Here is a 15,333-nt window from a genome sequence, read left to right as displayed (position 1 = left end):
CAGTGGGTAACTGCTTCAAAGCAATGAAATGGGCCTGTTTGGAAAAAAGATCTACCACTACCCATATCACCGTTTTCTTCTAGCTAGTTCGCAAATCAGTGACAAAATCAGTGGTGGGATCCAAAAAATTTAATAACAGGTTCCGATGGTGGTGGGATTCAAACAGTGGCGTAGCGCCAATGGGGCTCGGCGGGGCACGATGGGGGCATGGCTGGGCATTCAGGGAGCGGGGCATTCCTGGGCGGGGCTGTGGCAAGGACGCAGGGCACGTGCACCCCAGGTGCAGTTCTCTTTTACTTGGCTATTACTATAGCCATTTTCGTTAAGGGCAAAAGCTATCGGCTGCAGAAAAGAAACAAGTTAGGGATTGCCTGCCAATTCCCATCTCGCTATGAAATGAAGGTAAGTGGGTGGGGGTGGGCGCTGTGGGGTGGGGGGTGCCATGGGGGGAAGGGGGGCGATTTTGTATTTCCCACTTGACGAGATTTGTTGTACCCAGGGACAGAGATTACTCCCTTGTCCCTAGTGCAGTTAATCATTAACAACCAGTTCTCCGAACTGAGAAAATTTTACTAACCGGTTCTACCGAATAGGTGCGAATAGGCTGCATTCCACCTCTGGACAAAATCCATCGAGCTCAGCTTCCAGGATCAGAAAGTTGTCTCTAATGGCTTCAATAAAAGGTTTATCTAGAGCTCTCTTAGATAAAAGGTTCAATAAAAGGTTTATCTAGAGCTCTCTTAGCCATGCTAAATACATTTCCACATCTTTATGCATAAACTTCCACCAGAATTGGTGCCTTAGCAAATGCAAAGTTTTTTCAGTGCCAAAATGTCCTGCTGGCTTGGTGTCATGGCAATCAGAGAGGACTCGAGCAAATACCTTATTTGGTACATATAGCTGGTCACCATTCCATCACAGCTTGTCCCTCTGTTTATGTTTTTAGCGTCCCTGGGATGCTGTATTCCACCCGTGCAGAAACAGCCAAATGCAATTCAGTGAAATTTCTCCCCTCAGCCAAGCAAGGCAACAAATCTTTGATAAGGGAGATACCAATTCGTAGTTGAAATGGCATTCAAACCACTGTCATCCATACACAGTCTCAAACCCCCATATTTTTTATTCCAGAAAAGAACAGGTGCCCCCATGGCAAAAATGGAGGGCTCAGTAAATTCTCTTTTCATGTTCTTGTCTATGAATTCTCATAGCACCAATATCTGTTTGAGGCTCATGGAATAAATTTTCCCCTCTGGTAATTTAGCTCCCTCTACCAACTCAATCCCACAGTCAGCTGCACAATGGGGAGGTAGAGAATCACATTCTTTTTCTTAAAATACCTCTTGCAGGTTTCTATAAGACTCAGGTATGGATGCTAACTCTTCTGGAGTTAAACCCACCAGCTCGACCTCAGCCATCCCTACTTTGGGAGGACCTGGCAGCCCTGTGTCCCATGGTTCCTTGGACAGCTGATCCACAGAGCACAGTGAGTCAGCTGCCAGGCATTCTAAACCACAATTTTGCTCTGTCCATCACTTGGTGGAAGGGGTACCCCAGTATACAGCCACCAGTGTCCATGCCTTCCCATCATAGTCAGCAATCCCCAGTATGCTTCCATGGGAGTTAGGGCTTTCAGACAGAACTTGGAAGCTGACAGGGGCGCTTACTAGTGACAGGGGGCATCTCTAACGACATAATGACCATACAGTTTTGCCGAAATGCCAGAGTGTGCTCAGCATCACTTGGTGATGCACTGATATAATTTCTCGGCAAATGGGGACATCAGGACATTGAGACACTACTGGCATTGCCTTTGTTCTCTGCCTTTTCTCCCCTAATGGTTAACTGAGTGGTGGTAGGGAAACACTTGCTGTGGGATACTGCTGTGCAGGAGGGACTGTGACTGGTTGAGGCTGTTTTTAAGCAGAGTCGCAGCTGTAGGGGAATACTTATTTTGTTCCATTTTTCCAAGTACAATTGTGGGAGCTGACACGTCTGTCATGGGGGCAATTTCTATGAACCTAGAAAATAATCACATCACATCAACTTTATTAGGCATAAAACAAGGACAAGTATAACATAAATAGATATTAAAACAAGATCAAGTTCTCTTATGTTGTTCTTGAGTACGCATAGCAGTCACTTGCAGAAGAAATTTTGCGGTCTTTTCCAATACCTGTTTTTTTTTTACTGTTTAGAAGCAGGGCAATTCCAGAATTCGCTGAGCAAATTAGTGCTTTATTAAATGTAGCTTCTAGAAGCAACTATCTGATGCCTGCATATTTAGGACAGAAGAAGATCATTAGAGTAACAGTTTCTACTTGATCCAAACAGTAGGAACAGAATCTTTCATTAAATGGTATAGATAGTTGTCATCCCTCCTCTGCTGCTGATGGAAACGCGTTGCCCCCAGCTTGAGTTAGAACCCAACTTTGCCTAGAGTCCAATACTAGATCGATATAATGCGCCAGCTGCCAATATGTTGGTACTATGTTATAATATAGAGGAGAGCACGATTTGTTTGCTGATGCTAAAAGTAGCTTTTTTTCCTGGTCCAGTAATCTTATTTTAAATATATTGAAGATCTCATTTGAATTAAGCATATGAAATTCTTCCAGTGAAAAACCTAAAGATTTAATCTTCTTGATAATATTGGATCACTAATAATCAATAACAAACAAATAATTTTGACTTTGCAGTATACACCCAACTGCACCAACCCTTTCCCAAGGTCTGGAAGATGAAGGAGCAGGCAACAAAAGTTATTTCCTTTGGGAAGGTTTGTGTCTCTGGCAAAAGCCACAGTTCTGAATGAAAAATGTAAGATCTTGGCTAATTTGTGGGCACCACATGAAAAGTCGTTCATGTTTTCTACATTTGGTAATGCCATGATGTCCAGTGTGAAGCTGGTGTAATATGTACTGCCTTTTCTCAATGGAAATAATACAACTCACCATGGATAATGAGTTCATGTGATACACCAAGATGTGCAAGCTCTGCAAAATAAGGACTAACATCATTTGGTAGAAAGTGTGCATGTTTTGACCATTCTTAGGACACATAGTTAATAAAATTCTGCAACTGTGCATCAAATGAAGTGAGGGTTTGTAACTGATGAAGAAGAGACTTTGAAATTGTCTCACAAAGTAGCTTCATAGCATTTAACTTCTTCAGTAAGTGCAATAGAGTCTGCAACAACAGTCTTCAGTGGGTGCCGTGGCAGTGTATCAGCAATGACTAGGGTTTTACCTGGACAATACTCTGCTTGAGGATTATAGGCCAGTAGCTAGCAATTCTTGCTTTAGTTGTCATCCTTCCTCTGCTGCTGATGGAAACGCATGGAGCAGCAGCGGCGTAGGAGGTTAAGAGCTGGTGTATCTAATCTGGAGGAACCGGGTTTGATTCCCAGCTCTGCCGCCTGAGCTGTGGAGGCTTATCTGGGGAATTCAGATTAGCCTATACACTCCCACACTATTGATAAACTAAAATCGTTGTACCGATCCCAAGGCCCAGATTGTGACATTCACCCACCATTGTTCTTAAAGGAGCCTCAAGCCATGAAATTATTGCTGATCTTCTCACTTTAATATGCAACTTATCCCTGAAATCAGGCTCCATCCCTGAAGACTGGAAGATGGCCAATGTCACACCAATCTTTAAGAAAGGATCTAGGGGGGACCTGGGAAATTACAGGCCAGTCAGTTTGACATCTGTTCCTGGTAAATTAGTAGAATCTATCATTAAAGATAAAATTATAAAACATGTAGAAAAGCAAGACCTGCTGAGAAAGAGTCCAGCATGGCTTTCTTTGGCAGAGAGCAAACTCCTGTCCTACAAACCGATGCCACTACTAGAGTTCTTTAGAGGTGTAAACAGGCATGTGGATCAGAGGGCGAACCGTGGACATTGTCTACTTAGATTTCCAAAGAAGCATTTGACAAAGAGTTCCTCACCAGAGACTGTTGAGAAAACTCAGCAAATGAAGGAATAAGAGGGGAAGTCCTCCTACATGGATTAAAAACCGGTTGAGAAACAGGAAACAAAGGAGTGGGTGTGTAAATGGGGAAGTTCTCACAATGGAGAGATGCTCGGAAGTGGGTGTCCCCGCAAGGATCCGTTTTGGGACCAGTGCTCTTTAACCTATTCATGGCAAATGAAAGGACCTGGAAGTAGGGGTGGGTAGCGTGGTGGCCAAGAGTTTGCAGATGATGCTACCACAAATTATGTAGGGTGGTGGAGAACCACAAAGGATTGCTAAGAGCTCCAAGCCGACCTTTGATAAATTAGGTGAGTGGGCTCAGAAATGGCAAATGCAGTTCAATGTAGCCAAAATGTAGAGTGATGCACATAGGGGCAAAAAATCCAAACTTCACATACATCGCCACAGTGGGTTTCAGTGCTATCAGTCACAGACCAGGAAAGGGATTTGAAGCGTCTTGAAGTTGATAGTTCCATGGGAATGTCAACTCAATGCATGGTGCAAAGCCGTGAAAAAGGCAAACTCTATGCTGGGGATCATTAGGAAAGGAGTTGATAATAAAACTGCAAAGCATTAAGTCATGCCCTTATATAAAGCAGTGGTGCTTACCCACTTGGAGTATCTGCTGGTGTCCAGTTCTGGTCGCCGCATCCCAAAAAGGATATTTTGAGGAGATAGAAAAGGAGTGCAGAGAAGGGCAACAAGGATGATTTGAGGGGACTGGAGCACCTTCCTATGAGGAGAGGCTGCCGCGCAGCCGCTTTGGGACTCTTTAGTTTGGGAGAGGAGGCGGCTGAGGGGGGGATAATGGATTGAAGTCTACAAAGATTATGCGTAATGGGTAGAAAATGTTGACAGAGAGAAATTTTCCTTTCTTTCTCACAATAACACTCAGGAACCAGGGCATCTCCATTGAAAATGCTGGGGAAGAATTAGGGACTAATCGACAAGGAAACACTTCTTCACGCCAAACGTGTGATTGGTGTTTGGAACATGCTGCCACAGGAGGTGGTGATGGCCACTAACCTGGATAGCGCTCTTAAAAGGGAGCTTGGACAGATTTTATATGGAGGAAAAGTCGCATTTACTTGGCTACCAATCTTGGATCCCTCTGATTGATCTGAGATTGCAAATGCCTTAGTTAACAGACCACATTAGGTATAGATCGGGAGAGCAACAGTCGCAGAAGGCCATTACATGCTCACATCACTACATGTGAGCTCCCAAAGGCACCCCACTCACCCCAGTACCCGCAGTGAGAGCTGGACTAGATGGACTTTGGTCTGATCCAGCTGGCTTGTTCTTATGTTCTTATGTTCTTATGCCAGCTGGGTGACCTTGGGCTAGTCACAGCTTCTCAGAGCTCTCTCAGCCCCACCTACCTCACAGGGTGTTTGTTGTGAGGGGGGAAGGGCAAGGAGATTGTAAGCCCCTTTGAGTCTCCTACAGGAGAGAAAGGGGGGATATAAATCCAAACTCTTCTTCTTCTTCTTCAGGATTTTTTTTTTTGGCAAGGTATGTTTAGTCTGGAGAAAAGAAGGTTAAGGGTTGGCATGATAGCCATGTTTAAATATTGGAAAGGCTGTCATGTTGAAGTTGGAGCAAGCTTGTTTTCTGCTGCTCCGGAGACTAGGAGTAATAGATTCCACCTAAACATCAGAAAGAACTTCCTGACAATAAGAACTTCCTGTTCAACTGTGGAGTACACTCCCTTGAAATGTGGTGGAGTCTCCTTCTTTAGAAGTTTTTACATTGAGGCTGATGGCCATCTGTCAAGGCTACTTTGACTGTGTATTCCTGCATGATAGTGAGTTGGACTTGGTGGTCTCTTTCAACTCTGTGATTTCTGCTGTACTGTGTGGCTTAATTCAGACACCCTCAACCTTTACCTCTTTTTTCTTCCTCAATTTTCTCTTCACCACATTCCATTTTTAAAAATTCCTTATGGCATATTGTATCTGATACCCTCCACATTGTTTCTAAATTCCAAGGTTCTAATTATATTGCATTGTTTGGCAGATATCGTGGTATTTTTGCATTGTCTTATACTCAATTTTGAGTCTCAGTGGTCAGTGTGGGCTATCAATAAAATAAGTAACCAAATAAACAAGTTGCACATTTGTTTCAAAACCAAAAAAACCCATGACTATAGAAATACACACACACACACACACACACATTGTACTCCTGACAAACTACAAGAAATAAATACTGTATATACTCAAGTATAAGCCGACTTTTTTCAGCACATTTTTATGCCGAAAAAGCCCCCCTCGGCTTATACTCAAGTATATATGGTAATTCCAAGATGGCGGCCAGAGCTGGGGCTGCTGTGGGGATCCGGTAAGCATGTTGCTGCTTTTTTTCTAACTCACCAGAGAGCTGTAAAAACAATCTGTAAGGACAGCCTGCATAGCATTACAACTAGGTTGTGTGTGTGTGTGTTAAAAGAAACCGAGGCATTTCTCTCCTAAGGGTTATTGGTGCGTTGCATTCTAGATGAATACAATTCTTCATACAGTAGTTTACTGCCAAATACTGATGTTGCTGAAGACAAAGACTTTCTTTGGAGCAAAGTTTAGGCTGGCATGGCTATGAATCCCAGAATTATTCTACATTTGGAGGGAAACAGTGGCTCATTTGTGTTCCTAGAGTGCTGGAAAGCTGCTCATCCCTAATGCAAACTCCATTAAGCAACTCTATCTCATCTTGCTCCCAAATCTTCTGTTTTTAGCTGCTACTGAGTCAAGTTCGAAGGCTTATACTAGAGTCAATAAGTTTACTAGTTTTTTGTGGTAAAATTAGGTGCCTCGACATATTCAGGTCGGCTTATATATATACGAGTATATACATAGCATCAAATCACATAGCATCAAACCAAGTTTAGCAGAGTTAGTTGTGAATGATGAAATAATGTATAATGAACAAAACAATGGCTGGAACAGTGACTATTCAATATGTAGGGCAAAATGAGTGTTTTGATGTTAATAGAGTTCATTCATCTTTTGGATTCTGAATCTTCAGAAATGCCACCGAAAGATAAATAAGATGAATACCAACTGTAAACTGCTAAAGCCTAATGAATACATTCTAATTGTCATGCTTTGTTGAGAAGATGTTGAGTTGCTATCTGGACGATTTACAAAATTCAAATTCTGCACTGGCAATACGTGAAACTAACCAAATTCCTTTTTTGCTCCTTATTCTTTCTATGATTCAAGTTTCAAAGAATTTGAGATATTTTGGGTGCATGTATGAAAGGGGAGAGATTTAAAGGACTTTAAGTATAATGGGTGGGAGAAGCACAGACCTTGGGATGGGATGGATCCCTATCCAACACCACCTCTGTTTTCTGAAGTTTAGCTTTACCACATCCCATGTAAAAAGCAGGGCTAGAAGAGATCTCTGAATTTTGGAGATCTGTTGTTAAAATAGATGAAATCAGGGTAAATGTCAGTGCTGTAAAGTGTAAAGCCACTTCTTATACCAGGGAAGGGAGGTAGAAATTGAACAAAGCAAATTATGTGGGGTCAAACTCCTACAAACAGTAAGGCAATAGTATTCTGAAGGGGGAAAGGGGCAAATAATTTTTCAGGAGGACACTGGCCCACTCTTCTCTGCTCTCACACTGTCTTTTATTAGAAACCAGACTCCATGCTTACATGGTGAAGCCATGGTCACAGAAGATATTCTCAGTTCTGTCTACTGTAGTGAAAAATTTCCATCTCCATCTGAATTTAGCTGATTGACTGCCATTTACAGTGTCACATGCATAAAATTCATGTTGCTCCTGACTATTATGGCTCAAATAACAAGATTCATCAGTCTCTTATAGGCCAGAGACAAGAACAGGAGCCCCCTTCTGCTGCCCAGCAGAGTCCCATTTAAGGCTGAGTGACCATGGATAAAGGGGGGGGGGAGTTTGTTTACTCATTAAACTTCTAAGCTGCCCTCTGTCTGCCTTGTCTGGTGTATTATAGGTTGTTTAATGAAGCAGAGATACACTAAAATAGAAACTCCCTTATTAAAAAGCTTGAGGCCATGAACTTACTCAGAGGAAAGGCATAGCCTTGGCAGCAGCAGAAAGAAGGTCCAAGGTCAGTTACAGGTCACACAGAATTCTTTTGTCTGAGTTTTTCAGGCTGCAATGCCATTTGCTGGCTGAGTTTGCCTGGTACAAAATGCTGGTTTTGCAGATAAAGTGTCCCACAACTTGTGTTTCCAATTGGCATATTCAGGACTGCAGTTGCATTTCTGAGAGCAGCTGCTCTGCTTCTAGGAAAGATAATTGAGGTAGCTGAATATTCTTGTATCCCAGTGCCAATGAAAGAGCTTCATGTTGCCTATTCGTTTTCCATATGTAGTTTTATTAAAGCAAAACATTATTTGGAAGGCTTTCTAGAGCAGTGTCCAAGCAAATGTGTCCATTCATTAGATGTTCAGTCTTGGAGTGTAAAGGAGGGGGAACAGCTTGGGAGACGAGTGGCACACTGCCCAGTAGATTTCCCCTCCCTGGGGCACTTACCCCAGCAGAGGGGCAAAAACGCCATTGGGTGGCAGCAGCGGCCCTCCAGAATGCCTGAACATGACGCTGGGCACTGCGCCACTGTTCCTGCACCTCCACCAGCCCCGTTGGTGAAATGGAGGCATTTTGGAGGTGTTTCTGGGGATGAAGCCAACATTAATCAGCCTCAACCCTGGCTTAATAGGGAACTTTGCCATAGCCCAGGAATCCAACTTACACCACCAAGTGTATCATCAATAGAAGGACTAGAAAAGGGTGTTGTGGAAAGGGTGATATTTACCATTCCAGAAGAGGTTCATTAACTGCAAGTGACAGCAACCAGCACTACTCACAGGAAACAATGTTGGGCACAAGGGGAAAAGCCCAAGCATGATTTGTCCTGGATTTGAGGGTCTAGTTACTGGAAAAATTGCCCCCCTGGTGATGATAAGAGGGGCTGTCTTCCTGGCTATGATAAGAGGGATTATCTTCCTCAGCATGGCCAGTGTTGCAAAAAATGGTTTGATTGGATTAAGACCTGGGAGGTCCTAAGACTTGATGTGTTCTGGGCAGTGCTGATGAAATTAAAAACAGGGGCATTCCAAGTCTTGATGAGCTTGGACTGTTAAAACAAAGAAACTCTGGAGCTTTGATGATCCTTAATAGTTAGACAGAAGATTTAAGATTCAGTTTAGGAAAAAAGAGTGCACAGCAATCTAGCTGGTTTGCTGATGAAATCAGGGTGTGGGGATTTGAAAGTTCTTTGTCAAGCTGGAGCCAGGTGTCCCATCTCAGGGCTGGGCTTTTGTGAACCAGATTCAAGTGGCTCTGCCCTCAGAAAATTCAAAAGGGGAAAGACTGATATTATGTGTCAAGCAAACCTTCTTGATATCAAAGCCTTTGAATTAAGATTGATGTCCATCTTACCCTTACTCTGTTCCATGAGACTGAGCTATGATATCAAGATTATGACTAGTAACGCACTCAGAAATGCCCCCCTGTCTGACTATGGCTCACTTGGGTATCAATCTAAGTCTTGGAAGCAACTGTGAACATCCTGGGCCATAGTATTGTGGCTGTGGTCAAATTGCTGAGAGTAAATAAACAAAAGCTTAGCCTGAACAAGGAAGAGGGGATGCTTGCTGGCCAGGCGGACTATTTGGCTGGTGTTGATCTACCAAGTGTTAAGATTTCTTTAGCACATCAAGTTTGTAGTATCCTCTGAGGGTTAGTAGATAAGCTTATCAGTGTATAAAATTAGCAGTTCATCCTTAGATCTGTTCAATAGCCACACACAAAAATACTTTAATTGCATCAATAACAGATGTCTTTATAGTTTACAGCTCAGAGAGGGCACTTGCAGATGAAGAACAGTAAGGGCCAAACTAGGCATGAAGGAGTCTACATATCTGACTTGTGGTTGCTGCTGACATTTTAAAGTGATTTAAAATGCTATGAAAGCCCGATTCTGATTGGATCCGCAAAATGGCAGACTGAGGTGCTCTTGTGTGCACTCTAGTATATACACCTTTTCAGGTGCGGAAATGGCATGGAGTGGGGTGATTGCTTTGGGGTAGACTGGACACAGAAGACATTGATGGGAGGAAACAAAATTACCCAGTCCATCTATGCAGGGCCCTCATAGCATTTTTACATGACCAAATACTTCTTTAAAAGGATGTTAACAGATGTAGGTTGGACTTGTGACCACTATAACATCTAGTTTGTTCCTAAGATAACCATTGCAAACTGCAACCAACACACAGAGAGAGAGAACAAGACATTTCCCACACAGGCCTTGGGAGGTTAGACAGAACCAAGCTTTTCAGAGTTCGCTTAAAGGCATATACACATCACATACACATACATCACAAAATGCTTGATTGTGCTCCTGGCCTTGTTGCTGAATAAAAAGCTCAGTGCTACTGCTAGGAGTGTCTTCCATCAATCACATCTAGTGCATAAAGTGCCTTTAATTATTTTAACTCTAATACTTATCAATGCAATCATAACGTCCAGATTAGACTACTTTAACAAATTCTACATGATGAGCTGCCTTTGAAGTAGTCTTGTCCAGTAGTGTAGCTAGGGGGATGTCTGGGGATGATCCAAGCCCAGGATACCTCTTCCTAGGAGGCACAGCATAACTGCGCCTGCCATGAACTTCAGGGTGATTGGGGTGGCACACAGTTGATTGCCAGTGAGCATATCTTGCCATACCCCCAGTCTTCATGTGAAGATTGGAAGCAGGGTTAGCCGGGTTTTCCTCAGCCCCATTTTCACATGAAAGTCAGAAATGGGACCTGCCGACTGATCCCTATCTGGAGGTTGGGAGCAATAAGGGCTCATTTGAGCCTGACCTCAGCCAGGCTTGGATTGAAGTGTAAGCTGCAAGCACTCAGACAAAGTTCAGCTGCCTACAACCGTCTAGCTTTATACTGTTGGCTCCATCCACCAAACTCCATCTCCAGTCAAGTTGTTTAATTTGTTCACATCACTGTTAATAACCTATAATCCTTGCTCAGATCAGCAAGAAAAAATAGAATGGATAAAAAGGAATGAGATATCCTATTTCATTCTGTGCACAAAATGAGTTAAATCACCTTAAATTATTGTCTATTCTCCAAGACAAGCCAGGAGCAGAAAAGTGTGCATGTTACAATACAAGAAGCTAGTAATAAGAAGCAATTACGACTGGAAAAGTCCAGTTGCTAGAGTACTAGGAGCATGACATCTTAAACGGTTGTAAATCTGTTAAGTCTTAGATACATTTCCAGTAGTAATATTTTGGAAAATGAGTAAATTTTTGTGAACATAATGAGCTCACTTATGCCACAATAATTCTGTTGATCTTGGATGTGCCACTGAACTCCCAATTGTATTTGCAGCAACTGACTAACATGGCTGATAGTAGTGATAGAAAGTGCAGGCAAGTTGCAGCCAACTTATAGCGACCCAGTGGGTTTTCAAGGGAAGAGGTGGTTTGCCATTGCCTTCCTCCACATAACAACCCTAGTCTTCTCTGGTAGTTCCCCGTTTGTTTGTTTGTTTGTTTATTATTGGGTTTTGTATACCATCCTTCCCCTGAAGGGCTTTGGGCGATGCACAACAAAACTTTACAATACATACAGCAAAACCCATTAAATTAAAACACAGCGGGCAATTCAATAAATAAAGTGGCGTCCAACAATAAAACCCATATTAAAACCCTCCCAGAGAGGGGGGAAAGGAAAATGGGTCCCGTAGATGGTAAAGGGACCCCAAACAGGGGAATAAAGGAGGGCACTATCAGCAGTTGGACACTCCAAACGCCTAATGGAACAACTCAGTCTTACAAGCCCTGCGGAACTCACCAAGATCCCGCAGGGCCCAGGCAGCTGGAGGAAGAGTGTTTCATCAGGCCCTGGCCCGAGTGGAGGCCAGCCACATCATTGAGGGGCTGGGAACCACCAGCAAATTGGCCTCTGCTGAGCGCAGAGGCCGAGTAGGGACATATGGAGTAATGTGGTCCCATAGGTACAAGGGTCCCAGGCCGCGTAAGGCGTTAAAAATCAACACCCAAACCTTGAAGATGATTTGGAATTCAACTGGGAACCAATGCAGACGACACAACACAAGTTGAATATGATCACGGAAGGCGCCCCCTGTGAGCAAACGAGCTGCTGCATGTTGGACCAGCTTTAACCTCTGGATCAAACGCAAGGGTAGGCCCATTGAAGTACTAACCAGAGTTGACCCACTTAGCTTTGAAGATCTGACAAGATCAGGCTAGCCTAGGCTATCCAGATCAGAGCAACTAACATGGCTGCCTCCTTGCAATTATTTCTTAGAAGTAGCCCACAACAGGCTTAAAAGGTAATGAGAATCTTGGGCTGTCACTGTCCACAGAAGCTCTATTGCCTTATTATATGGAAAACTTCAATTTCCAGAACTATTAATTAGATTACTTAATGGTTTCATTTAGCAATGATGAAGCAGCATGTCATTTTCCACTTGGTTTCTATAGAAATAATCCTATGACATTGAAATGGTCCTAATAGTTTGTTATACCTTACAGTCCCAAAATACTTTCTTCAAACCTGACAGTTTTATGCTTTGCTGCACAAAAAAAAGTATGCACACAGTCATATGCCAAAGTAGTATTTCTATTTTATCGTACAGAACCTTCCAAACACATGCATAAGGCCAAATTAGCACATAGTGATATATATAGGTATATGTGATCTCTCCCCACAGAACCACTCAGTGTCTGCCATCCTTGTAGGTAAAACATCATTTATGAAGTGACTCCCTGTATCAGTAGACTGGTGTCTTGCCCATAACGGTCTAGTGAATTATTGGGAGCTCTGAGTTAATTCTCTAAAGGGACAATAAGACCTACATATTTGCACCTGAACCTTGTGTGAAGGATTGCTATGCATTTGCCAGATGACCCTTAGCATGTTTAAATGGTTTTTCCAGAGCATCCTAATGCAGAAGCGGGGATGTTCCTGATTTCAGTTATCAGAATGAACGTTTCAGAGGTTTAAAGTGGCAAACCTGCATTTCAACGGTATCTGGATTTTAGTATAACAGGAAATATAACCTGTTTAAAACTTGAAATACAGTTATCTCTAGCTCCAGAGTCATCATGAGGGAGCATTTTGTAAAAAAATTCAATAAGATGAAGGAGAAAAGTTTTTCCAAATGAAAATAAATCTGAATGTTGCAGGATGAGGGTTGCTGTTATGTAAATTATGATAAAACAGGTTACCTTAATCCCATCACTGAGGGAAACTGAACCTTCCATCAAAAACACAAACCCAGCTCCCAGGAATGAGTCATTGTTTAATAAACTGAACATTACTCAATAGGGCTCAGATAATAAAAAATAATGCCTATTACATTTATACAGAATCTAGGGAAAGAGCCACAGAATCTTTCCTCGCCTGAGACAGCGAAGTCATAAATATGAACATTAACAAAAGCTTCTAGATGTCTTGTTTATGTAACCTTCCTGACCCTTTCTTCCACTCACACACTAGCACCTAAGGCCCACTAATATGTTCATTAGGAGTTATGAGACAGATTTCCAGGGTCACTGTTTTTTAGTTGTGCATCCAAAGAAGTGTGCAAATTATTCTGCCTTCTCCTTGTATTGGCTGGATTTACTGATACTGAAGAAACAACCAGGATGTAGCATTAAATCCTATGAAAGGCATGCACACACAAACAGACACACAAAATGGTTTTATTATGCATTGTCCAAGACCAATGAACTGAGTCTGAATCCAGACAAGACAGAGATTCTATATGTTCTGGGCTCCCAAGTCCATGAGATCATAGAACACCCAGGAGTTGTATTACCCCAGAAGGATTGGGACAAGATCTGGGAGTGCTTCTAGATTCATTGCTGCCCTTTGAGACTCAGGTGATGGTGATGGCCATGAGAACCTTCCAGGAGCTATGTCTGGTTTGCCAACTCCATCTGTTTTTGGACAAAGGGGCCTGACCACAGTGCTACATGCTCTAGTACCCTCTTGATTGGACTACTATAATGCACTCTACATGGAGCTGCCCTCAAAAATGGTCCGGAGTTGATGCAGTATAAGGCAGCTAGGCTGTTAGCTGATACATCTGGCTGGATGCACATCCCACCAGTCCTCAAGGAACTGCACTGGCTCCCAATTTGCTCCTGGGCCCAATTCAAGGTGTTGACAATGATGTACAAAGCCCTAAACAGCTTGGGTCCTGCTCACTTGATGGAGCACCTGCACCCAAATGTACCTGCCCAGACACTAAGGCCATGGGGAGCACTCCTTGTGGTACCTTCCCCCACCAAGTCTATAAACCGAATAAGTAAGTAAGTAAGCAAGTAAGTAAGTAAGTAAGTTAGTTAGTTAGTTAGTTAGTTAGTTAGTTAGTTAGTTAGTTAGTTAGTTAGTTAGTTAGTTAGTTAGTTGTGGGGGGCAGGGGCATGTGGGAAGGCTTTTTTCATGATTGCCCCCTAGGTTTGCAAGATTGGCCATGCATCTACCTTTTATGAGTTTAGAAGCATAGCAAAGACTTTCCTCTGCACCCAGGCATTTGATTAGCCTCTCTAGAAACCCCCTCTACAGCTGCTGATCTGGAGGTGGTGATGAGGGAGTGGGTGTGGGGTTATTTTAATGTTATGTTTATAGTTGTTTTGATTGTTATGTTTTCTTTATGATGTTTTATTGTGTTTTTTAATTGTTTTTAACCTGTGTAAGCCACTTAGAGATGTGGGCGTGAGGTGGGGTATACATTTTTATAAACAAACAAATAAATAAATTATTCCATGAGTGGGTGTTCATGTTGCTGGTGTGATTGTGGCTCAATTCACACTTGCAACAGAAAGTCCACATAGCACAATCTGTTTTTTCATCCTTGTTAGCCATGTATCCTTTTCACGCCATACACAGATTGCATGCTACCACCACTTCTGTTGTCATACTGTCTTCATGATTCTCTTCCCACCTTTTAAAGGGGTGTGTGTGTGTGTGTGTGTGTGTGTGTGTGTGTGTGTGTGTTGGTTCTCAAGCATATCAAATTACTTGAATGCCTAAGGGTTGCGATGCCTTAGAAGAGATCCCTTCCTTGGGTCATTACAAGGATACTCTTCTAAGGTGGGGGGGGAGGTGAGTTTTTGGCAGTCCGGTGATTCCATAATTAGGGAGAGAGAGAGAGAGAGAGAGAGAGAGAGAGATTTATGACATGATGACTTACAGTCCTGGTGCACATTAGCACCAGTGACCCTTGAAAAATGTAGTAATGTCATCCTGGATTAAGAAACATTTAGGTTACTAGTCAGAAAGTTAAAGGCCAAGACCCTAAAGGTAGCAATCTCAGAACT

The sequence above is a fragment of the Sphaerodactylus townsendi genome, linkage group LG02 (assembly GCF_021028975.2).
Source record: "Sphaerodactylus townsendi isolate TG3544 linkage group LG02, MPM_Stown_v2.3, whole genome shotgun sequence".
NCBI lineage: Eukaryota > Metazoa > Chordata > Lepidosauria > Squamata > Sphaerodactylidae > Sphaerodactylus > Sphaerodactylus townsendi.
This window is presented reverse-complemented; position numbering follows the sequence as displayed.